The sequence below is a fragment of the Oncorhynchus keta genome, chromosome 5, assembly GCF_023373465.1.
Source record: "Oncorhynchus keta strain PuntledgeMale-10-30-2019 chromosome 5, Oket_V2, whole genome shotgun sequence".
Taxonomy (NCBI): Eukaryota; Metazoa; Chordata; class Actinopteri; order Salmoniformes; family Salmonidae; genus Oncorhynchus; species Oncorhynchus keta.
The window spans coordinates 36,269,819-36,289,026 of NC_068425.1; the positions used below are offsets into that span (position 1 = coordinate 36,269,819).

At 49.7% G+C, this 19,208-nt stretch overlaps 1 long non-coding RNA gene and 1 pseudogene across 3 annotated transcripts; both read right to left on the bottom strand.

Moving 5' to 3' along the window:
* Positions 1 to 14,056: 14,056 nt before the first annotated feature.
* Positions 14,057 to 19,208, bottom strand: part of LOC118382768 (serine/threonine-protein kinase SMG1-like) — a 122,342-nt pseudogene continuing 117,190 nt past the window's right edge.
* On the bottom strand, positions 17,334 to 18,885 carry LOC127930242 (uncharacterized). 3 transcript variants are annotated; one of them, XR_008137431.1, is made up of 3 exons: positions 18,803 to 18,885; positions 18,376 to 18,492; positions 17,334 to 18,024 (listed from the first exon to the last, which is right to left on the bottom strand). It is a non-coding gene; the product is annotated as an uncharacterized LOC127930242 (long non-coding RNA). The 3 variants fall into 3 exon arrangements; XR_008137430.1 differs by having other exon boundaries at positions 18,376 to 18,609; XR_008137432.1 differs by lacking the exons at positions 18,376 to 18,492; positions 18,803 to 18,885 and adding exons at positions 18,064 to 18,091; positions 18,209 to 18,270.

The window sequence follows — 19,208 nt, forward strand, 5'->3', positions numbered from 1 at the left end:
GCCATCCAAATGCATAAAGGGTAGGCCTAATAATAATAATAATAATTCGGTCAACAAGCCGCCTCATACCAGGCTACTTAACTAAACTCAGTCTTTGTGTGGGCGTGCCTGTCTCTTCTCTCTGTGTGGTGTTCTGTGATAACGCTGACTGTAACCACCTGCTGGAGCCACCATGCTGATTGTGATTACCCATGATTAAAATTCTGCCTAAATAACTCTCTCCTGTGATCTCGCCCACGAGCCTGGAGTCGTCACTTGGTACTGGCCCGGTGTGCTACTGGCAAATTTACCTGAATGTCAAGCCCTGGTGTGTGTGTGTGTGTGAGCGAGGCCAGGTGTGAGAGCGTGACAGAACAGCTGTGTGTGAGAGCGTGACAGAACAGCTGTGTGTGAGAGCGTGAGAACAGCTGTGTGTGAGAGCGTGACAGGACAGCTGTGTGTGAGAGCGTGACAGGACAGCTGTGTGAGAGAGCGTGACAGGACAGCTGTGTGTGAGAGCGTGACAGGACAGCTGTGTGTGAGAGCGTGACAGAACAGCTGTGTGTGAGAGCGAGACAGAACAGCTGTGTGTGAGAGCGTGACAGAACAGCTGTGTGTGAGAGCGTGACAGAGCAGCTGTGTGTGAGAGCGTGACAGAGCAGCTGTGTGTGAGAGCGTGACAGAACAGCTGTGTGTGAGAGCGTGACAGAACAGCTGTGTGTGAGAGCGTGACAGAACAGCTGTGTGTGAGAGCGTGACAGAACAGCTGTGTGTGAGAGCGTGACAGGACAGCTGTGTGTGAGAGCGTGACAGGACAGCTGTGTGTGAGAGCGTGACAGGACAGCTGTGTGTGAGAGCGTGACAGGACAGCTGTGTGTGAGAGCGTGACAGGACAGCTGTGTGTGAGAGCGAGACAGAACAGCTGTGTGTGAGAGCGTGACAGAACAGCTGTGTGTGAGAGCTTGACAGGACAGCTGTGTGTGAGAGCGTGACAGGACAGCTGTGTGTGAGAGCGTGACAGGACAGCTGTGTGTGAGAGCATGTGTGAGAGTGTGACAGGACAGCTGTGTGTATCGTGTGTGTGTGTGAGAGCGTGACAGGACAGCTGTGTGTGAGAGCATGTGTGAGAGTGTGACAGGACAGCTGTGTGTATCGTGTGTGTGTGTGAGTGTGAGAGCGTGACAGGACAGCTGTGTGTGAGAGCGTGACAGGACAGCTGTGTGTGAGAGCGTGACAGGACAGCTGTGTGTGAGAGCGTGACAGGACAGCTGTGTGTGAGAGCGTGACAGGACAGCTGTGTGTGAGAGCGTGACAGAACAGCTGTGTGTGAGAGCGTGACAGGACAGCTGTGTGTGAGAGCGTGACAGGACAGCTGTGTGTGAGAGCGTGACAGGACAGCTGTGTGTGAGAGCGTGACAGAACAGCTGTGTGTGAGAGCTTGACAGGACAGCTGTGTGTGAGAGCTTGACAGGACAGCTGTGTGTGAGAGCGTGACAGGACAGCTGTGTGTGAGAGCGTGACAGAACAGCTGTGTGTGAGAGCTTGACAGGACAGCTGTGTGTGAGAGCTTGACAGGACAGCTGTGTGTGAGAGCGTGACAGGACAGCTGTGTGTGAGAGCGTGACAGGACAGCTGTGTGTGAGAGCGTGACAGGACAGCTGTGTGTGAGAGCGTGACAGAACAGCTGTGTGTATCGTGTGTGTGTGTGAGTGTGTGTGTGACAGGACAGCTGTGTGTGAGAGCGTGACAGGACAGCTGTGTGTGAGAGCGTGACAGGACAGCTGTGTGTGAGAGCGTGACAGGACAGCTGTGTGTGAGAGCGTGACAGGACAGCTGTGTGTGAGAGCGTGACAGGACAGCTGTGTGTGAGAGCGTGACAGGACAGCTGTGTGTGAGAGCTTGACAGGACAGCTGTGTGTGAGAGCGTGACAGGACAGCTGTGTGTGAGAGCTTGACAGGACAGCTGTGTGTGAGAGCGTGACAGGACAGCTGTGTGTGAGAGCATGTGTGAGAGTGTGACAGGACAGCTGTGTGTATCGTGTGTGTGTGTGAGTGTGTGTGTGACAGGACAGCTGTGTGTATCGTGTGTGTGTGTGAGTGTGTGTGTGACAGGACAGCTGTGTGTGAGAGCGTGACAGGACAGCTGTGTGTGAGAGCGTGACAGGACAGCTGTGTGTGAGAGCGAGACAGAACAGCTGTGTGTGAGAGCGTGACAGAACAGCTGTGTGTGAGAGCTTGACAGGACAGCTGTGTGTGAGAGCTTGACAGGACAGCTGTGTGTGAGAGCTTGACAGGACAGCTGTGTGTGAGAGCGTGACAGGACAGCTGTGTGTGAGAGCATGTGTGAGAGTGTGACAGGACAGCTGTGTGTATCGTGTGTGTGTGTGAGTGTGTGTGTGACAGGACAGCTGTGTGTGAGAGCGTGACAGGACAGCTGTGTGTGAGAGCGTGACAGGACAGCTGTGTGTGAGAGCGTGACAGGACAGCTGTGTGTGAGTGTGACAGGACAGCTGTGTGTATCGTGTGTGTGTGAGTGTGTGACAGGACAGCTGTGTGTAACGTGTGTGTGAGTACTACTCACATAAAGACCAGTGTGGTGGCTGCCATCAGGGCTGTGTGTGTGAGTACTACTCACATGAAGACCAGTGTGGTGGCTGTGTGTGTGTGTGAGTACTACTCACATAAAGACCAGTGTGGTGGCTGCGTGTGTGTGTGAGTACTACTCACATGAAGACCAGTGTGGTGGCTGTGTGTGTGAGTACTACTCACATAAAGACCAGTGTGATGGCTGCGTGTGTGTGTGAGTACTACTCACATAAAGACCAGTGTGGTGGCTGCCATCAGGGCTGTGTGTGTGAGTACTACTCACATAAAGACCAGTGTGGTGGCTGTGTGTGTGTGTGAGTACTACTCACATAAAGACCAGTGTGGTGGCTGCCATCAGGGCTGTGTGTGTGAGTACTACTCACATAAAGACCAGTGTGGTGGCTGCCATCAGGGCTGTGTGTGTGAGTACTACTCACATGAAGACCAGTGTGGTGGCTGCGTGTGTGTGTGAGTACTACTCACATAAAGACCAGTGTGGTGGCTGCCATCAGGGCTGTGTGTGTGAGTACTACTCACATAAAGACCAGTGTGGTGGCTGCCATCAGGGCTCCAGGGAACCATGGTTTCTTCCAACGTAGGACCTGGTCCCCAGCCAGGATCACCTCTCCCCAGCCCTGCAGCTGCTCCTCCAGCTGGGCCGTCTCCTGGGCCTGGAACACAGACACCGACCGAGACACACGCCAGAGACAGAGGTTAGGAAGTAGCCTTGGACGAGCCAGAAGGGTCCATGAGACAGGAGCCCATCTCCTGTTTCTGAAGAGTGAGGTAGCTTGATCTACCAGTACACCTCCTGGACAGGACGCTCGTCTATTGTAGAGCCAGGTGTTAACCTCTTGGACAGGACATTAGTCTATTGTAGAGTCAGGTGTTAACCTCTTGGACAGGACACTAGTCTATTGCAGAGCCAGGTGTTAACCTCTTGGACAGGACACTAGTCTATTGTAGAGCCAGGTGTTAACCTCCTGGACAGGACACTAGTCTATTGCAGAGCCAGGTGTTAACCTCTTGGACAGGACGCTAGCGTTGTTTAAATACATACACAAATCCCCGGCTCCCAACATGGCAAAGTAGCAATTTGACCAGCCTGATTCATTTTTAATTCACCTTTATTTAACCAGGTAGGCCAGTTGAGAACAAGTTCTCATTTACAACTGCGACCTGGCCAAGATAAAGCAAAGCAGTGCGACACAAACAACACAGATTTACACATGGAATAAACAAACGTACAGTCAATAACACAACAGACGATCTACGTACAGTGTGTGCAAATGGAGTAAAGAGGTAAGGCAATAAATAGGCCACGGCAGTAGTCCCCCCCCCAAGGTGTGTGAAAACGCAGCCTGATAACGGGTCAGGTTGACAAGGACTCAAGATGCACTGGTGCACTCAGAAGAAAAGCCATCTAACTCTCAGTCCAGACAATGCTGAACTCCAATTCACATATAGTTAACAGTTTAGCCTGTTCATCTAAGGAGCTAGGCTGAGTCCCAAATGGCACCCCATAGGACTCTGGTCAATGAAGTGCACTATATAGGGACTAGGGTGCCATTTTGACACATCGGACTGCACCACAGAAATACCACTGTTTAATGGCTTGCTAATACCTTAAGCCCTGCTGACTTCCAAACATCCCTCTATCAGTTGGCGGCTGAGCAGAGCCACAGGGCCGAAGGGTTGAGGAAAACAGAGGTGTCATTGTGAATGGTCTGGGAAGTGAAATAATCCCACGTTGTGCTGACACCACAAAGACCCGTCTTTCATACAGACATCTCTATTCCAAGTGGCACTAAACACCATGTCGTCTCATGACCCACAGCCAGCCAGGAAAAGGCATAGCTATTAACGTTACAGACTAGTTTTGCCACACAGATCATCATCGTGATCCATCCTAGTTGTCAGTTGATCCTCTGTGGTTGAATGTAATCAACGATAGACGAGGCCTGACTGCCACATCTGAGAGCTGTCGTTAAGCTGACAAAGCACGATTTAACTGAAGACAGTGTCAACCAGATTCTAGTGTTCCATCACTGTTCTAGAACAGCGGTTCCCAAACCTTCTCCCACTCAGGCTCCCCTTGCAAGCATTGGGGAGCACCCCCCTGCATATCTATTTCTATGGCCACAAACTGTTTACACCCCTCTTGTTGCTAGACAACTTATTTTTGCAGGTTTAAAAGCTTATTTCCTGCAATTAAAAAAAAACAAAAATCAGAAAATTCAGTGAGAAAATTCAGTTTTGAAGCCAATTTTCATTCACTTCCATACATTGCCATGGCTAATGTGTATTCATGTGATATTTGAGTGAATAACATTAACACAAAAGCTATAAGCAAAAAAAGGACATTAGTAATAAGCGGCAGGTAGCCTAGTGGTTAGAGTGTAGGGGGGGCAGGTAGCCTAGTAGTTAGAGTGTAGGGGGGGCAGGTAGCCTAGTAGTTAGAGTGTAGGGGGGGCAGGTAGCCTAGTAGTTAGAGTGTAGGGGGGGCAGGTAGCCTAGTAGTTAGAGTGTAGGGGGCAGGTAGCCTATTAGTTAGAGTGTAGGGGCGGCAGGTAGCCTAGTAGTTAGAGTGTAGGGGCGGCAGGTAGCCTAGTAGTTAGAGTGTAGGGGCGGCAGGTAGCCTAGTAGTTAGAGTGTAGGGGGGGCAGGTAGCCTAGTAGTTAGAGTGTAGGGGCGGCAGGTAGCCTAGTAGTTAGAGTGTAGGGGGGGCAGGTAGCCTAGTGGTTAGAGTGTAGGGGGGGCAGGTAGCCTAGTAGTTAGAGTGTAGGGGGGGCAGGTAGCCTATTAGTTAGAGTGTAGGGGCGGCAGGTAGCCTAGTAGTTAGAGTGTAGGGGCGGCAGGTAGCCTAGTAGTTAGAGTGTAGGGGCGGCAGGTAGCCTAGTAGTTAGAGTGTAGGGGCGGCAGGTAGCCTAGTAGTTAGAGTGTAGGGGCGGCAGGTAGCCTAGTGGTTAGAGTGTAGGGGCGGCAGGTAGCCTAGTAGTTAGAGTGTAGGGGCGGCAGGTAGCCTAGTAGTTAGAGTGTAGGGGCGGCAGGTAGCCTAGTAGTTAGAGTGTAGAGGAGGCAGGTAGCCTAGTAGTTAGAGTGTAGAGGAGGCAGGTAGCCTAGTCGTTAGAGCGTTGGGCCAGTAACTGAAACGTTGCTGGATAGAATCCCCGAGCTGACAAGGTAAAACTCTGTCGTTCTGCCCCTGAACAAGGCAGTTAACCCCACTGTTCCCAGTAGGCTGTCATTGTAAACAAGAATTTGTTCTTTAACTGACATGCCTAGTTAAATAAAGGTTATAAAATAAACATCTCTAAGAAATGCAATGACTGACAATAGAAAAACTGATGCACTACCCAATTTCAAAACAGTCCAGATTAACCTGATTAACCAGATTAACCTAACCGAGTTTCAGTTTGGGAACCACTGCTCGAGAATGTAGTGAAATACAGATAAATTCAAGCGGGTGCTACGACTGTGATCACGCTCTCTCTCCCGTAGCCGATGTGAGCAAGACCTATAAAACAGGTCAACCTTCACAAGGCCAGACGGATTACCAGGACGTGTGTACTCAGAGGATGCAAGGACCAATTGACAAGTGTCTTCACTGACATTTTCAACCTCTCCCTGCCCGAGTCTGTAATAGCGACACGTTTCAAGCAGACCACCATAGTACCTGTGCCCAAGAAAGCGAAGGTTACCTGCCTAAATGACTACCACCCCGTAGCGCTCATGTAGGTTGCCATGAAGTGCTTTGAAAGGCTGGTCAAGGCTCACAACACCGTCATCCCAGAAACCCAAGACCCACAATTCACATAACACCACAACAGATCCACAGATGATGGCACTCCACACTGCCTTTTCACATCTGGACAAAAAGGAACACCTATGTGAGAATGCTGTTTATCGAATACAGATCAGCATTTAACGCCATAGTACCCTCCAAATTCGTCATCAAGCTCGAGACCCTGGCGGGCCGCCCCCAGGTGGTGAGGGTAGGTAACAACATCTCCACCCCGCTGATACTCCCCGCTGATACTCAACACAGGGGCCCCACAAGGGTGCGTTCTCAGCCCCCTCCTGTACTCCCTGTTCACCCACGACAGAGTGGCCATGCACGCCTCCAACTCAATCATCAAGTCTGCAGACGACACTACAGTGGTAGGCTTCATTACCAACAACGAGACAGCCTACAGGGAGGAGGTGAGGGCCCTCGGAGTGTGGTGTCAGGAAAATAACCTCACACTCAACGTCAACAAAACAAAGGAGATGATTGTGGACTTCAGGAAACAGCAGAGGGAGCACCGCCTATCCACACCGACGGGACAGTAGTGGAAAGGGAAGAAAGTTATAAGTTCCTCGGCAAACACATCACGGACAAAGTGAAATGGTCCAACCACACAGACAGTGTGGTGAAGAAGGCACAGCAGCGCCTCTTCAACTTCAGGAGGCTGAAGAAATTTGGATTGTCACCAAAAACACTCAAACTTCTACAGATGCACAATCGAGAGCATCCTGTCGGGCTGTATCACCGCCTGGTACGGCAACTGCTCCACCCATATCCGTAAGGCTCTCCAGAGGGTAGTAAGGTCTGCACAACGCATCACCGGGGGCAAACTAACTGCCCTCCAGGACACCTACACCACCCGATGTCACAGAAAGGCCATAAAGATCATCAAGGACATAAACCACCCGAGCCACTGCCTGTTCACCCCGCTATCATCCAGAAGGCGAGGGCAGTACAGGTGCATCAAAGCTGGGACCGAGAGACTGAAAAACAGCTTCTATCTCAAGGCCATTAGACTGGTAAACAGCCACCACTAACATTGAGTGGCTGCTGCCAACATACTGACTCAACTCCAGCCACTTTAATAATGGAAAAATTGATGTAAGAAATGTATCACTAGCCACTTTAAACAATGCCACTTCATATAATGTTTACATACCCTACATTACTCATCTCATATGTATATACTGTACTCTATACCATCTACTGCATCTTGCCTATGCCACTCTATACCATCACTCATTCATATATATATATTTTTTTATGTACATATTCTTATTCATTCCTTTATACTTGTGTGTATAAGGTAATTGTTATGAAATTGTTAGGTTGGACATTACTGCATTGTCAGAACTAGAAGCACAAGCATTTCGCAACACTCGCATTAACATCTGCTAATCATGTGTATGTGACAAATAAAATTTGATTTGTTCATTGACTACAGCTCAACACCATAGTGCCCACGAAGCGCATCACTAAGATAAGGACCCTGGGACTAAACACCTCCCTCTGCAACTGGATCCTGACCTTCCTGACAGGCCACCCCCAGGTTGTAAGGCTAGGCAACAATACATCTGCCACGTTGATCCTCAACACGGGGGCCCCTCAGGGGTACGTGTTTAGTCCCCTCCCGGTTTCCCTGTTCACCACAACTGCGTGGCCAAGCACGATTCCAGCACCACCATTAAGTTTGCTAACGACACAACAGTGGCAGGCCTGATCACCGACAACAATGAGAGCCTATAGGGAGGAGGTCAGAGACCTGGCAGTGTGGTGCCAGGACAACAACCTCTCCCTCAATGTGAGCATGACAAAGGAGCTGATCGTGGACTACAGGAAAAGTAGGACCGAACACGCCCCCATTCACATCAACGGGGCTGTAGTGGAGCAGATTGAGAGCTTCAAGTTCCTTGGTGCCCACATCACCAACAAACTATCATAGTCCAAACACACCAAGACAGTCCTGAAGAGGGCACAACAATGCCTTTTCCCCCTCAGGAGACTGAAAAGATTTGGCATGGGTCCCCAGATCCTCAAGAGTTCTACAGCTGCACCATCGAGAGCATGCTGACAGGTTGCATCACCGCCTGGTATGGCAACTGCTTGGCATCCAACCGTAAGGCGCTACAGAGGGTAGCGCGCACGGCCCAGTACGTCACTGGAGCCTAAGCTTCCTGGCATCCAGGACCTATATCCTAGGCTGTTGTAACGGATGTGAAACGGCTAGCTTAGTTAGCGTTTCAATCAGTGACGTCACTTTCTCTGAGACCTTGAAGTAGTAGTTCCCCTTGCTCTGCAAGGGCTGTGGCTTTGTGGAGCGATGGGTAACGATGCTTCGAGGGTGACTGTTGTTGATGTGTGCAGAGGGTCCCTGGTTCGCGCCCGGGTATGGGCGGGGGGACGGTCTAAAGTTATACTGTTACACTGTGTCAGAGGAAGGCCCTCCAAAAAAAATTGTCAAAGACTACAGTCATCCAAGTAATAGACTGTATTGTTGGTTTAGGGCTTGTAAGTAGTTCTCTTTAGCCCATGTCATTATGAATCACAGAATGAATCATTACATTGTTCTCTATAAGATTACAAATGTAATATGCTTGTACTTAACAGTGTTGATTAAATGAGAACGTTAGTTTGTTGTGACCGTCGCCCAGCTCTAGGATGCATCTCGTCCATATTTCGGCATTTGTAGTTGGTGACATTAGGAGGCATTTCTGCGCTTTGGATGACTGATGCCCTCATCATTTTCATCTTCCAGATCAGTGGCTTTCTATTCCTCTAACCCCAATCAATCAATGTTGCAAGGGGCCGTTTCTATGGAAATTTAGGATCAGACCCTGAATGCTGATTACAAATTACCACCTGCTAAAAATCTTCGACGTTAAAATACCTATTTGTATCGGGACTATACATTGTGGAAGGCTGAAATTGTATGAATAAATTAATCAAGATAACGTTAATGAAAACATGTCAATCATTATTTGAATATGTTCCTAACCCGTAGTATAAATGCCCTCGAAGGCGGTGTTTGAAGGAAAGTATTTGACTCTGACAGGGGAGATTTGCGGCACACCACCTGCCCTCGACTACAAGCATTTCGCTATCGTCGCAGTAACATCTGCTAACCATGTGTATGTGACCAATAAAATGTGATTTAATCTCGGGCCTAACACCACCAGTGCCAATATCCTTCAAACATAGTCTTCTCGGGCATTATCATTTAATTAAGAAAGGTTAGCCTCAGAACTGCACAATGAAAACTGGAAGACTTGTCTGGGAAGGGTATATACATCTGACCATGGTCTTAATTACACTAGTCACTCTAACCATGCTTAATTATAGAGTAAATCGTCTAACTTTTACACCAAATATATAATTTGTCATCTTTCGGTGACTAATCAAATAGTTAAGGTAAAGCACATTTGGTCATTTCAAAGGGGATGTTAAATAAATGTCACAAGATCCAAATTAGCCAGACGTGGGCTCTCTCGGCCTGTCAGCTGAACGTGTCACATTTAAAATAACCTTACGGACAGCCGCTGTGTTGGCGAGCCAGCCAAATAAAACACAGCGAGCTACAAAAACACCTTTCACCAATTAGCCGTATCATGCGAGAACAGCTAGTTAGCCGAGCAATAATGTTAGCTATAAGGCCGATATTAAGACTGCATAACGTTAATTGCTAGCGGCCTATGTAAAATGATACATGTAAAATGATACATAAAGCCGTCTAACAAACCATGTATTGTATGGCTTGGTTAATTTGCTCAGATTAATGATTTAATTTTGTCGGGCACGGTTCTCATTTTCACTAATCCTCCTTCGCAGCATAGCGGGTTAAATTGTTCGCATTTCGAAGGCCGTTGTCAAGCAACACAACGACGTTAATTAACGTTACCTAAAATTCAGGAACAAACGCTTGTCAAGTCGAAAGTGGGATAACGTTACTTACGAGTACGTTGGCGCTTTTGTTGTCTCCCTCTGCCATAGCTAGCGGTTGTTTTAAGTTTTCGGTGATGTTTTAGAGGCTAATTTAAAACGACCCAGGGGCGCAGCAGACGCTTCCCTCTCTTCTTTGTGGATTTTGCAGTTCACAAACCAACCGTTGGATGCCTGGCAGGATGGACTTGAGAACAACGTCATGGCTAAAGGCATTATGGGTAATGTAGTTCACGCCCCTTTCCTCGGCATTGCCCAAAATAAAATTACTCCGCTGACATTTACGACCCAAATTAATTGTAAATCAATAAACCGTTTGTTTAAGCAGGAGGAACTCCTACCACAAGGAAATGAGAAGAATGAGCAATAATTGAATTGGTGAACCTCTGACCAATTCCACAAATCACTTGATTGATTAGATTTAGCTTAAATGTAATTGGATGATGAATTTAATATCAGTCAGGCGTTTGGACCACTGCTGAAGTCTTCAGGGCTCTGTGTTACATTTCCCCCTCGCGGACTGGATATAGATTGGCTGATAGAATGGTGAATGAGCTCACTGGGCTACAACCATTACTGGATACAGATTGGCTGATAGACTGGTGAATGAGCTCACTGGGCTTTAACCATTACTGGATCGTCTGAAGTGAATTCCTTTCCTTGGCCAAGTCCCAAACTGTACCCTATTCCCCTGGTCAAAGTCTGGCACACAAGTTGTCTCTTTTAGACCACTGAAAACTTTTAGCCAGCTTTCTCCAGCCATCCTGTTTCCACATCAGTGTAAATACCAGATTGTTAAAAACCAGTGTGGCTTCTCATCCAAAGCAGAGAAGTACATGCACATTTCAGTCTTTGTAGTTATGAGAGTATGGGACGTAGAGAGTATGGGACAGAGAGAGTATGGGACGTAGAGAGTATGGGACGTAGAGAGTATGGGACGTAGAGAGTACGGGACGTAGAGAGAGTATGGGACGGAGAGAGAGTATGGGACGGAGAGAGAGTATGGGACGGAGAGAGAGTATGGGACGGAGAGAGAGTATGGGACGGAGAGAGTATGGGACGTAGAGAGTATGGGACGGAGAGAGAGTATGGGACGGAGAGAGTATGGGACGGAGAGAGAGTATGGGACGGAGAGAGAGAGAGTATGGGACGGAGAGAGTATGGGACGGAGAGAGTATGGGACGTAGAGAGTATGGGACGGAGAGAGAGTATGGGACGGAGAGAGTATGGGACGGAGAGAGTATGGGACGTAGAGAGTATGGGACGGAGAGAGTATGGGACGTAGAGAGTATGGGACGTAGAGAGTATGGGACGGAGAGAGAGTATGGGACGGAGAGTATGGGACGGAGAGAGTATGGGACGGAGAGAGTATGGGACGTAGAGAGTATGGGACAGAGAGAGTATGGGACAGTAGAGAGTATGGGACGAGAGAGTACGGGACAGAGAGAGAGTATGGGACAGAGGACAGAGAGAGTATGGGACGGAGAGAGAGTATGGGACGGAGAGAGTATGGGACGTAGAGAGAGTATGGACGTAGAGAGTATGGGACGTAGAGAGTATGGGACGTAGAGAGTATGGGACGTAGAGAGTATGGGACAGAGAGAGTATGGGACAGAGAGAGTACGGGACAGAGAGAGAGGGACAGAGAGTGGACAGAGAGAGTACGGGACAGAGAGAGTATGGGACAGAGAGAGAGTATGGGACGGAGACAGAGAGATGGGACGGGACAGAGGGAGAGAGAGAGTATGGGACAGAGAGACAGAGAGAGTATGGGACAGAGAGAGTATGGGACAGAGAGAGTATGGGACAGAGAGAGTATGGGACAGAGAGAGTATGGGACAGAGAGAGTATGGGACGTAGAGAGTATGGGACGTAGAGAGTATGGGACGTAGAGAGTATGGGACGTAGAGAGTATGGGACGTAGAGAGTATGGGACGTAGAGAGTATGGGACGTAGAGAGTATGGGACGTAGAGAGTATGGGACGGAGAGAGATGGGACGGAGAGAGTATGGGACGAGAGAGTATGGGACAGAGAGAGTATGGGACAGAGAGAGTATGGGACAGAGAGAGTATGGGACGGAGAGAGTATGGGACAGAGAGAGTATGGGACAGAGAGAGTATGGGACAGAGAGAGTATGGGACGGAGAGAGTATGGGACAGAGAGAGTATGGGACGTAGAGAGTATGGGACGGAGAGAGTAGTATGGGACGGAGAGAGTATGGGACGGGACGGAGAGAGTACGGGAGGGAGAGAGTACGGGAGAGGGAGAGAGTACGGGACGGAGAGAGTATGGGACGTAGAGAGTATGGGACGGAGAGAGTATGGGACGGAGAGAGTACGGGACGGAGAGAGAGTATGGGACGGAGAGAGAGTATGGGACAGAGAGAGTATGGGACGGAGAGAGTATGGGACGTAGAGAGTACGGGACGTAGAGAGTATGGGACGGAGAGAGAGTACGGGACGGAGAGAGTACGGGACGGAGAGAGTACGGGACGGAGAGAGTACGGGACGTAGAGAGTACGGGACGGAGAGAGTACGGGACGGAGAGAGTATGGGACGGAGAGAGTACGGGACGGAGAAAAACAATGGAAAAGTGTACAGAGGGGAGAGTCCTAAAAATCTGTATGTTCTTCCATTATCCATTTTCTATGTACATGCATGTACATGTTCAGTTTACAGTATCAATCTGTCCACCTGGAGAAAGAGGTCTAGAATAAAACTACTACTTTTACTGTATTTTCATTGGCATCACTGTACAAGAATGAAAAATATCAGACAGCAAATCAACATAAAATAAAAAGTTTAACAAAAATACATGGGGCTCCCGAGTGGTGCAGCGGTCTAAGGCACTGCATGTCAGTGCTAGAGGCGTCACTACAGACACCCTGGTTCGAATCCAGGCTGTATCACAGCGGTCTAAGGCACTGCATGTCAGTGCTAGAGGCGTCACTACAGACACCCTGGTTCGAATCCAGGCTGTATCACAGCGGTCTAAGGCACTGCATGTCAGTGCTAGAGGCGTCACTACAGACACCCTGGTTCGAATCCAGGCTGTATCACAGCGGTCTAAGGCACTGCATGTCAGTGCTAGAGGCGTCACTACAGACACCCTGGTTCGAATCCAGGCTGTATCACAGCGGTCTAAGGCACTGCATGTCAGTGCTAGAGGCGTCACTACAGACACCCTGGTTCGAATCCAGGCTGTATCACAGCGGTCTAAGGCACTGCATGTCAGTGCTAGAGGCGTCACTACAGACACCCTGGTTCGAATCCAGGCTGTATCACAGCGGTCTAAGGCACTGCATGTCAGTGCTAGAGGCGTCACTACAGACACCCTGGTTCGAATCCAGGCTGTATCACAGCGGTCTAAGGCACTGCATGTCAGTGCTAGAGGCGTCACTACAGACACCCTGGTTCGAATCCAGGCTGTATCACAGCGGTCTAAGGCACTGCATGTCAGTGCTAGAGGCGTCACTACAGACACCCTGGTTCGAATCCAGGCTGTATCACAACCGGCCGTGATTCAGAGTCTCAACTGCCGTCCCGGGTTTGGCCAGTGTAGAACATCATTATAAATAAGAATTTGTTCTTACTGACTTGCCTAGCTAATAAAATAAAATAAAAAATACACCCATTTGAACTGTTTTGTATTTGCAGAACATATGCAAGAGACGGAAACAGACGACCATTTTAAATGCAATTTTATTTCAAACTAAATCCAATAAAACCTTTAAGAAATAGCAGTTTTGCACCATCATCAAAAATCATCCACTATCTCCTTTACTTCTACTCTTTATTATTCCTTTACTTATCTACTCCTTTACTTATCTATTCTACTTATTTCTCCCACTAAAAAGGTAAAACTAGAGGGTCAGTCAGTAAGGATCAGTAAAACACAAGCTGGGAGAGTATACATCCCATATCAGGAAGGAAGGCTACTACTACTACTACTACTACTACTACTACTACTACTACTACTACTACTACTACTAGTACTACTCACTCACAGGCAAGGCAGCAAGTCAAAAAAAGGAATCAATCTAGTCTAAAGCTTTTCTATTTTATAAACACGGGATAGGGAGGAGAGAAGCCTACAAAATACAACAGATATTAATAAAGATTGAAGAAAAATGATTATTACATGGATTTCTCTCAGGTCAAGGCTTGCATTCCAAATGGCACCCTATTCCCTATTTAGGGCACGACCTTTGACCCATATAGGTCTCTGGTCAAAATTAGTGCACTGTATAGGGATATGGTGCTGTTTGGGACGTAGACCAAGGGTTCAGATAGTGACTAGCTAGAACTTTGCCCACGTTGTCATCCTTTCTCAGTCAATCCCGAAATCTTAACTCCCCTCAAAAAATAAAAGTTAACTTCAGACAATAGGATTAGTTAACTTGAGGCACATCGTTACGCAGTGCCGAAACATATGAATAAAAAGAAAACGCCACACGACTGTGAATCTTCTCCCCCAAAAAAACCCATCTCCATTTGATAATCCATTTATAATGTCAAACTTGTGTGATACACAATTTCTAAAGAGCTTTGTAAAATAAGTATGTTTTTTCTTCAGTTTGTACAATAAATGTTTTAGAGAAGAAAAAAGAAAGAAAAAAAAGACAGTCTGATTACACTATTTTATTTCCTGAAATCATTTCCCCTCTCAGGCTTTGAATGGAGTCCCACTGAGCCAACAGATTCTCCCCCCACACTCCACACCTGCCCAGTCATAAATCACGCAGCTCAGTCGCTGGCCAATCAGAATCACTGTACCATCAGGGAGATTGGTTTAAAAACAGGTGCAGCCAATCAGCTCTTCAGACCACACCCGGCAAAGCATCCCCTTTCTCCGCCCCTTTGAATGAGGTCCAAACCCAACAGCATTGCTGGGTAAACCAGCTCAGCTGTTAAAGGGGGGGGGTTGTCATCGGTGGTAACAGTGACTGGAGGGTGGTGGTTTTCATTAGGGGAGGGTAAAGGTTATTCAAAACATAGTGTAGAGGGGGAGGGCCTTATACCTTCCCTACCGATACCTCTGCTCCCCTTCCTGTCTCAGACAGACCCCCCCACCCGTACAGACAAGCAGAGTGGTCAGATCTGGCTGCAGACAGACTGCAGAGTGACCCTTTAGCTGGTTGTGTTAGCTTGGTCTATAGCCAGGTGGCAGGGACTGGGTTTAGCCAGCCAATCAGCCAGGCAGACAGACTGCAGAGTAGGGGCTCCATGGTGGACCCCTAGGAGGTTATATCGGGGTGGGGGGGAGTATCTTGAACCCCCCCCTCTCCCCCTCCTTCCCCATCAGCGTGTGGCACGGTTGGGTGCTGCTGCTCCAGTGGCTCCTCCTCTCCTTCCTTCACCCCCCAGGCCCAGACAGACACACCTAACCCTAACCCTGCCAGAACAGGGCAGGTGGGTAACAGGGTATGTACGTATCCGGGTGTCTGGTCTGGAGGTCGGGTTGGATGGCTAACCCTCCCTCTGCGAGGCTCTGTTGTGTGCTGGAACCAAAGAGATGCACCACAGGGAGACCCCATTCACACCCAGGCTGTCCAGCCCTCGTACAGCTGGGACAGGTTGTCCACATTGGTGGCCTCCTTTATCACACAGTCCACCTGGAGAGGAGAGAGGGGAGGTGGGGAGAGGGATGGAAGAGGAGGAGAGGGAGAGCAGGAGGAGAGGAGAGAGGGGAGGTGGGGAGACAGGTAGGGGAGAGAGGGATGGAAGAGGAGGAGAGGGAGAGCAGGAGGAGAGGAGAGAGAGAGAGACCGGGATAAGGCAAAGGAGGAGGAAAGGAGTAGAGGGAGAGCAAAGTGTGTAGCTGCCTGCTCAGTGTGTAGCTGCCTGCTCAGTGTGTAGCTGCCTGCTCAGTGTGTAGCTGCCTGCTCAGTGTGGGAGCTGCCTGCTCAGTGTGTCGCTGCCTGCTCAGTGTGTCGCTGCCTGCTCAGTGTGTCGCTGCCTGCTCAGTGTGTCGCTGCCTGCTCAGTGTGTCGCTGCCTGCTCAGTGTGTCGCTGCCTGCTCAGTGTGGGGCTGCCTGCTCAGTGTGTCGCTGCCTGCTCAGTGTGGAGCTGCCTGCTCAGTGTGTCGCTGGTGCTCAGTGTGTCGCTGCCTGCTCAGTGTGTCGCTGCCTGCTCAGTGTGTCGCTGCCTGCTCAGTGTGTAGCTGCCTGCTCAGTGTGTAGCTGCCTGCTCAGTGTGTAGCTGCCTGCTCAGTGTGTAGCTGCCTGCTCAGTGTGTAGCTGCCTGCTCAGTGTGTAGCTGCCTGCTCAGTGTGTAGCTGCCTGCTCAGTGTGTAGCTGCCTGCTCAGTGTGTAGCTGCCTGCTCAGTGTGTAGCTGCCTGCTCAGTGTGTCGCTGCCTGCTCAGTGTGTCGCTGCCTGCTCAGTGTGTCGCTGCCTGCTCAGTGTGTAGCTGCCTGCTCAGTGTGTAGCTGCCTGCTCAGTGTGTAGCTGCCTGCTCAGTGTGTCGCTGCCTGCTCAGTGTGTCGCTGCCTGCTCAGTGTGTCGCTGCCTGCTCAGTGTGTAGCTGCCTGCTCAGTGTGTAGCTGCCTGCTCAGTGTGTAAAGCAGTGTGTAGCTGCCTGCTCAGTGTGTAAAGCAGTGTGTAGCTGCCTGCTCAGTGTGTAGCTGCCTGCTCAGTGTGTAAAGCAGTGTGTAGCTGCCTGCTCATTGTGTAAATGCAGTGTGTAGCTGCCTGCTCAGTGTGTAGCTGCCTGCTCAGTGTGTAAAGCAGTGTGTAGCTGCCTGCTCAGTGTGTAAAGCAGTGTGTAGCTGCCTGCTCAGTGTGTAGTTAGTTACCTGCTCAGTGACACTCATCCTCCTGCTGGGGTCCACGTCTCTCCCCTCCAGCTTGGCTTTCACCCTCTTCCACACGCTCACCGCGTACGAGTTCCTCTCCTGGACAGCTGCAACACACACACACACACACACACACACACACACACACACAGAGTCACACACACACACACACACACACACACACACACACACACACACACACACACACACACACACACACACACACGTCACACACACCATCACACAGAGTCACCACACCACATCAGATTTAGCATGGGTCCCCAGATCCTCAAAAGGTTCTACAGCTGCACCATCGAGAGCATCCTGACCGGTTGCATCACCGCTTGGTATGGAAACAGCTCCACATCTGACCGTAAGGCGCTACAGAGGGGAGTGCGTACGGCCGAGTACATCACTGGGACCAAGCTTCTTGCCATCCAGGATCTCTATACCAGGCGGTGTCAGAGGAACGCCCCAAAAAATTGTCAGAGACTCCAGTCACCCCTGTCATAGACTGTTTTCTCTGCTACCGCACGGCAAGCAGTACTGGAGCGCCAAGTCGAGGACCAAAAGGCTCCTCAACAGCTTCTACCCCCCAACACAAAAGACTGGTGTTTTGTATACTGCTGCGACTTGCAGTTTATTATCTATGCATAGTCACTTCACCCCTACCTACATGTACAAACTACCTCAACCAACCTGTTCCCCCGCACACTGACTCAGTACCGGTACCCCCTGTATATAACCTCCACACTGACTCAGTACCGGTACCCCCTGTATATAACCTCCACACTGACTCAGTACCGGTACCCCCTGTATATAACCTCCACACTGACTCAGTACCGGTACCCCCTGTATATAACCTCCACACTGACTCAGTACCGGTACCCCCTGTATATAACCTCCACACTGACTCAGTACCGGTACCCCCTGTATATAACCTCCAAACTGACTCAGTACCGGTGCCCCCTGTATATAACCTCCACACTGACTCAGTACCGGTACCCCCTGTATATAACCTCCACACTGACACAGTACCGGTACCCCCTGTATATAACCTCCACACTGACACAGTACTGGTACCACCTGTATATAACCTCCACACTGACACAGTACTGGTACCACCTGTATATAACCTCCACACTGACTCAGTACCGGTACCCCCTGTATATAACCTCCACACTGACACAGTACTGGTACCACCTGTATATAACCTCCACACTGACTCAGTACCGGTGCCCCCTGAATATAGCCTCCACTCTGACTCAGTACCGGTACCCCCCGAATATAACCTCCACACTGACTCAGTACCGGTACCCCCTGAATATAGCCTCCACACTGACTCAGTACCGGTACCCCCTGAATATAGCCTCCACACTGACTCAGTACCGGTACCCCCTGAATATAGCCTCCACACTGACTCAGTACCGGTACCCCCTGTATATAGCCTCCACACTGACTCAGTACCGGTACCCCCTGAATATAGCCTCCACACTGACTCAGTACCGGTACCCCCTGAATATAGCCTCCACACTGACTCAGTACCGGTACCCCCTGAATATAGCCCCACACTGACTCAGTACCGGTACCCCTGTATATAGCCTCCACACTGACTCAGTACCGGTACCCCCTGAATATAGCCTCCACACTGACTCAGTACCGGTACCCCCCGAATATAGCCTCCACACTGACTCAGTACCGGTACCCCCTGTATATAACCTCCACACTGACTCAGTACCGGTACCCCCTGAATATAGCCTCCACACTGACTCAGTACCGGTACCCCTGAATATAGCCTCCACACTGACTCAGTACCGGTACCCCCTGAATATAGCCTCCACACTGACTCAGTACCGGTACCCCTGTATATAGCCTCCACACTGACTCAGTACCGGTACCCCCTGAATATAGCCTCCACACTGACTCAGTACCGGTACCCCCCTGAATATAGCCTCCACACTGACTCAGTACCGGTACCCCCTGAATATAGCCCCCACACTGACTCAGTACCGGTACCCCCTGAATATAGCCTCCACACTGACTCAGTACCGGTACCCCCTGTATATAACCTCCACTGACTCAGTACACTACCCCCTGAATATAGCCTCCACACTGACTCAGTACC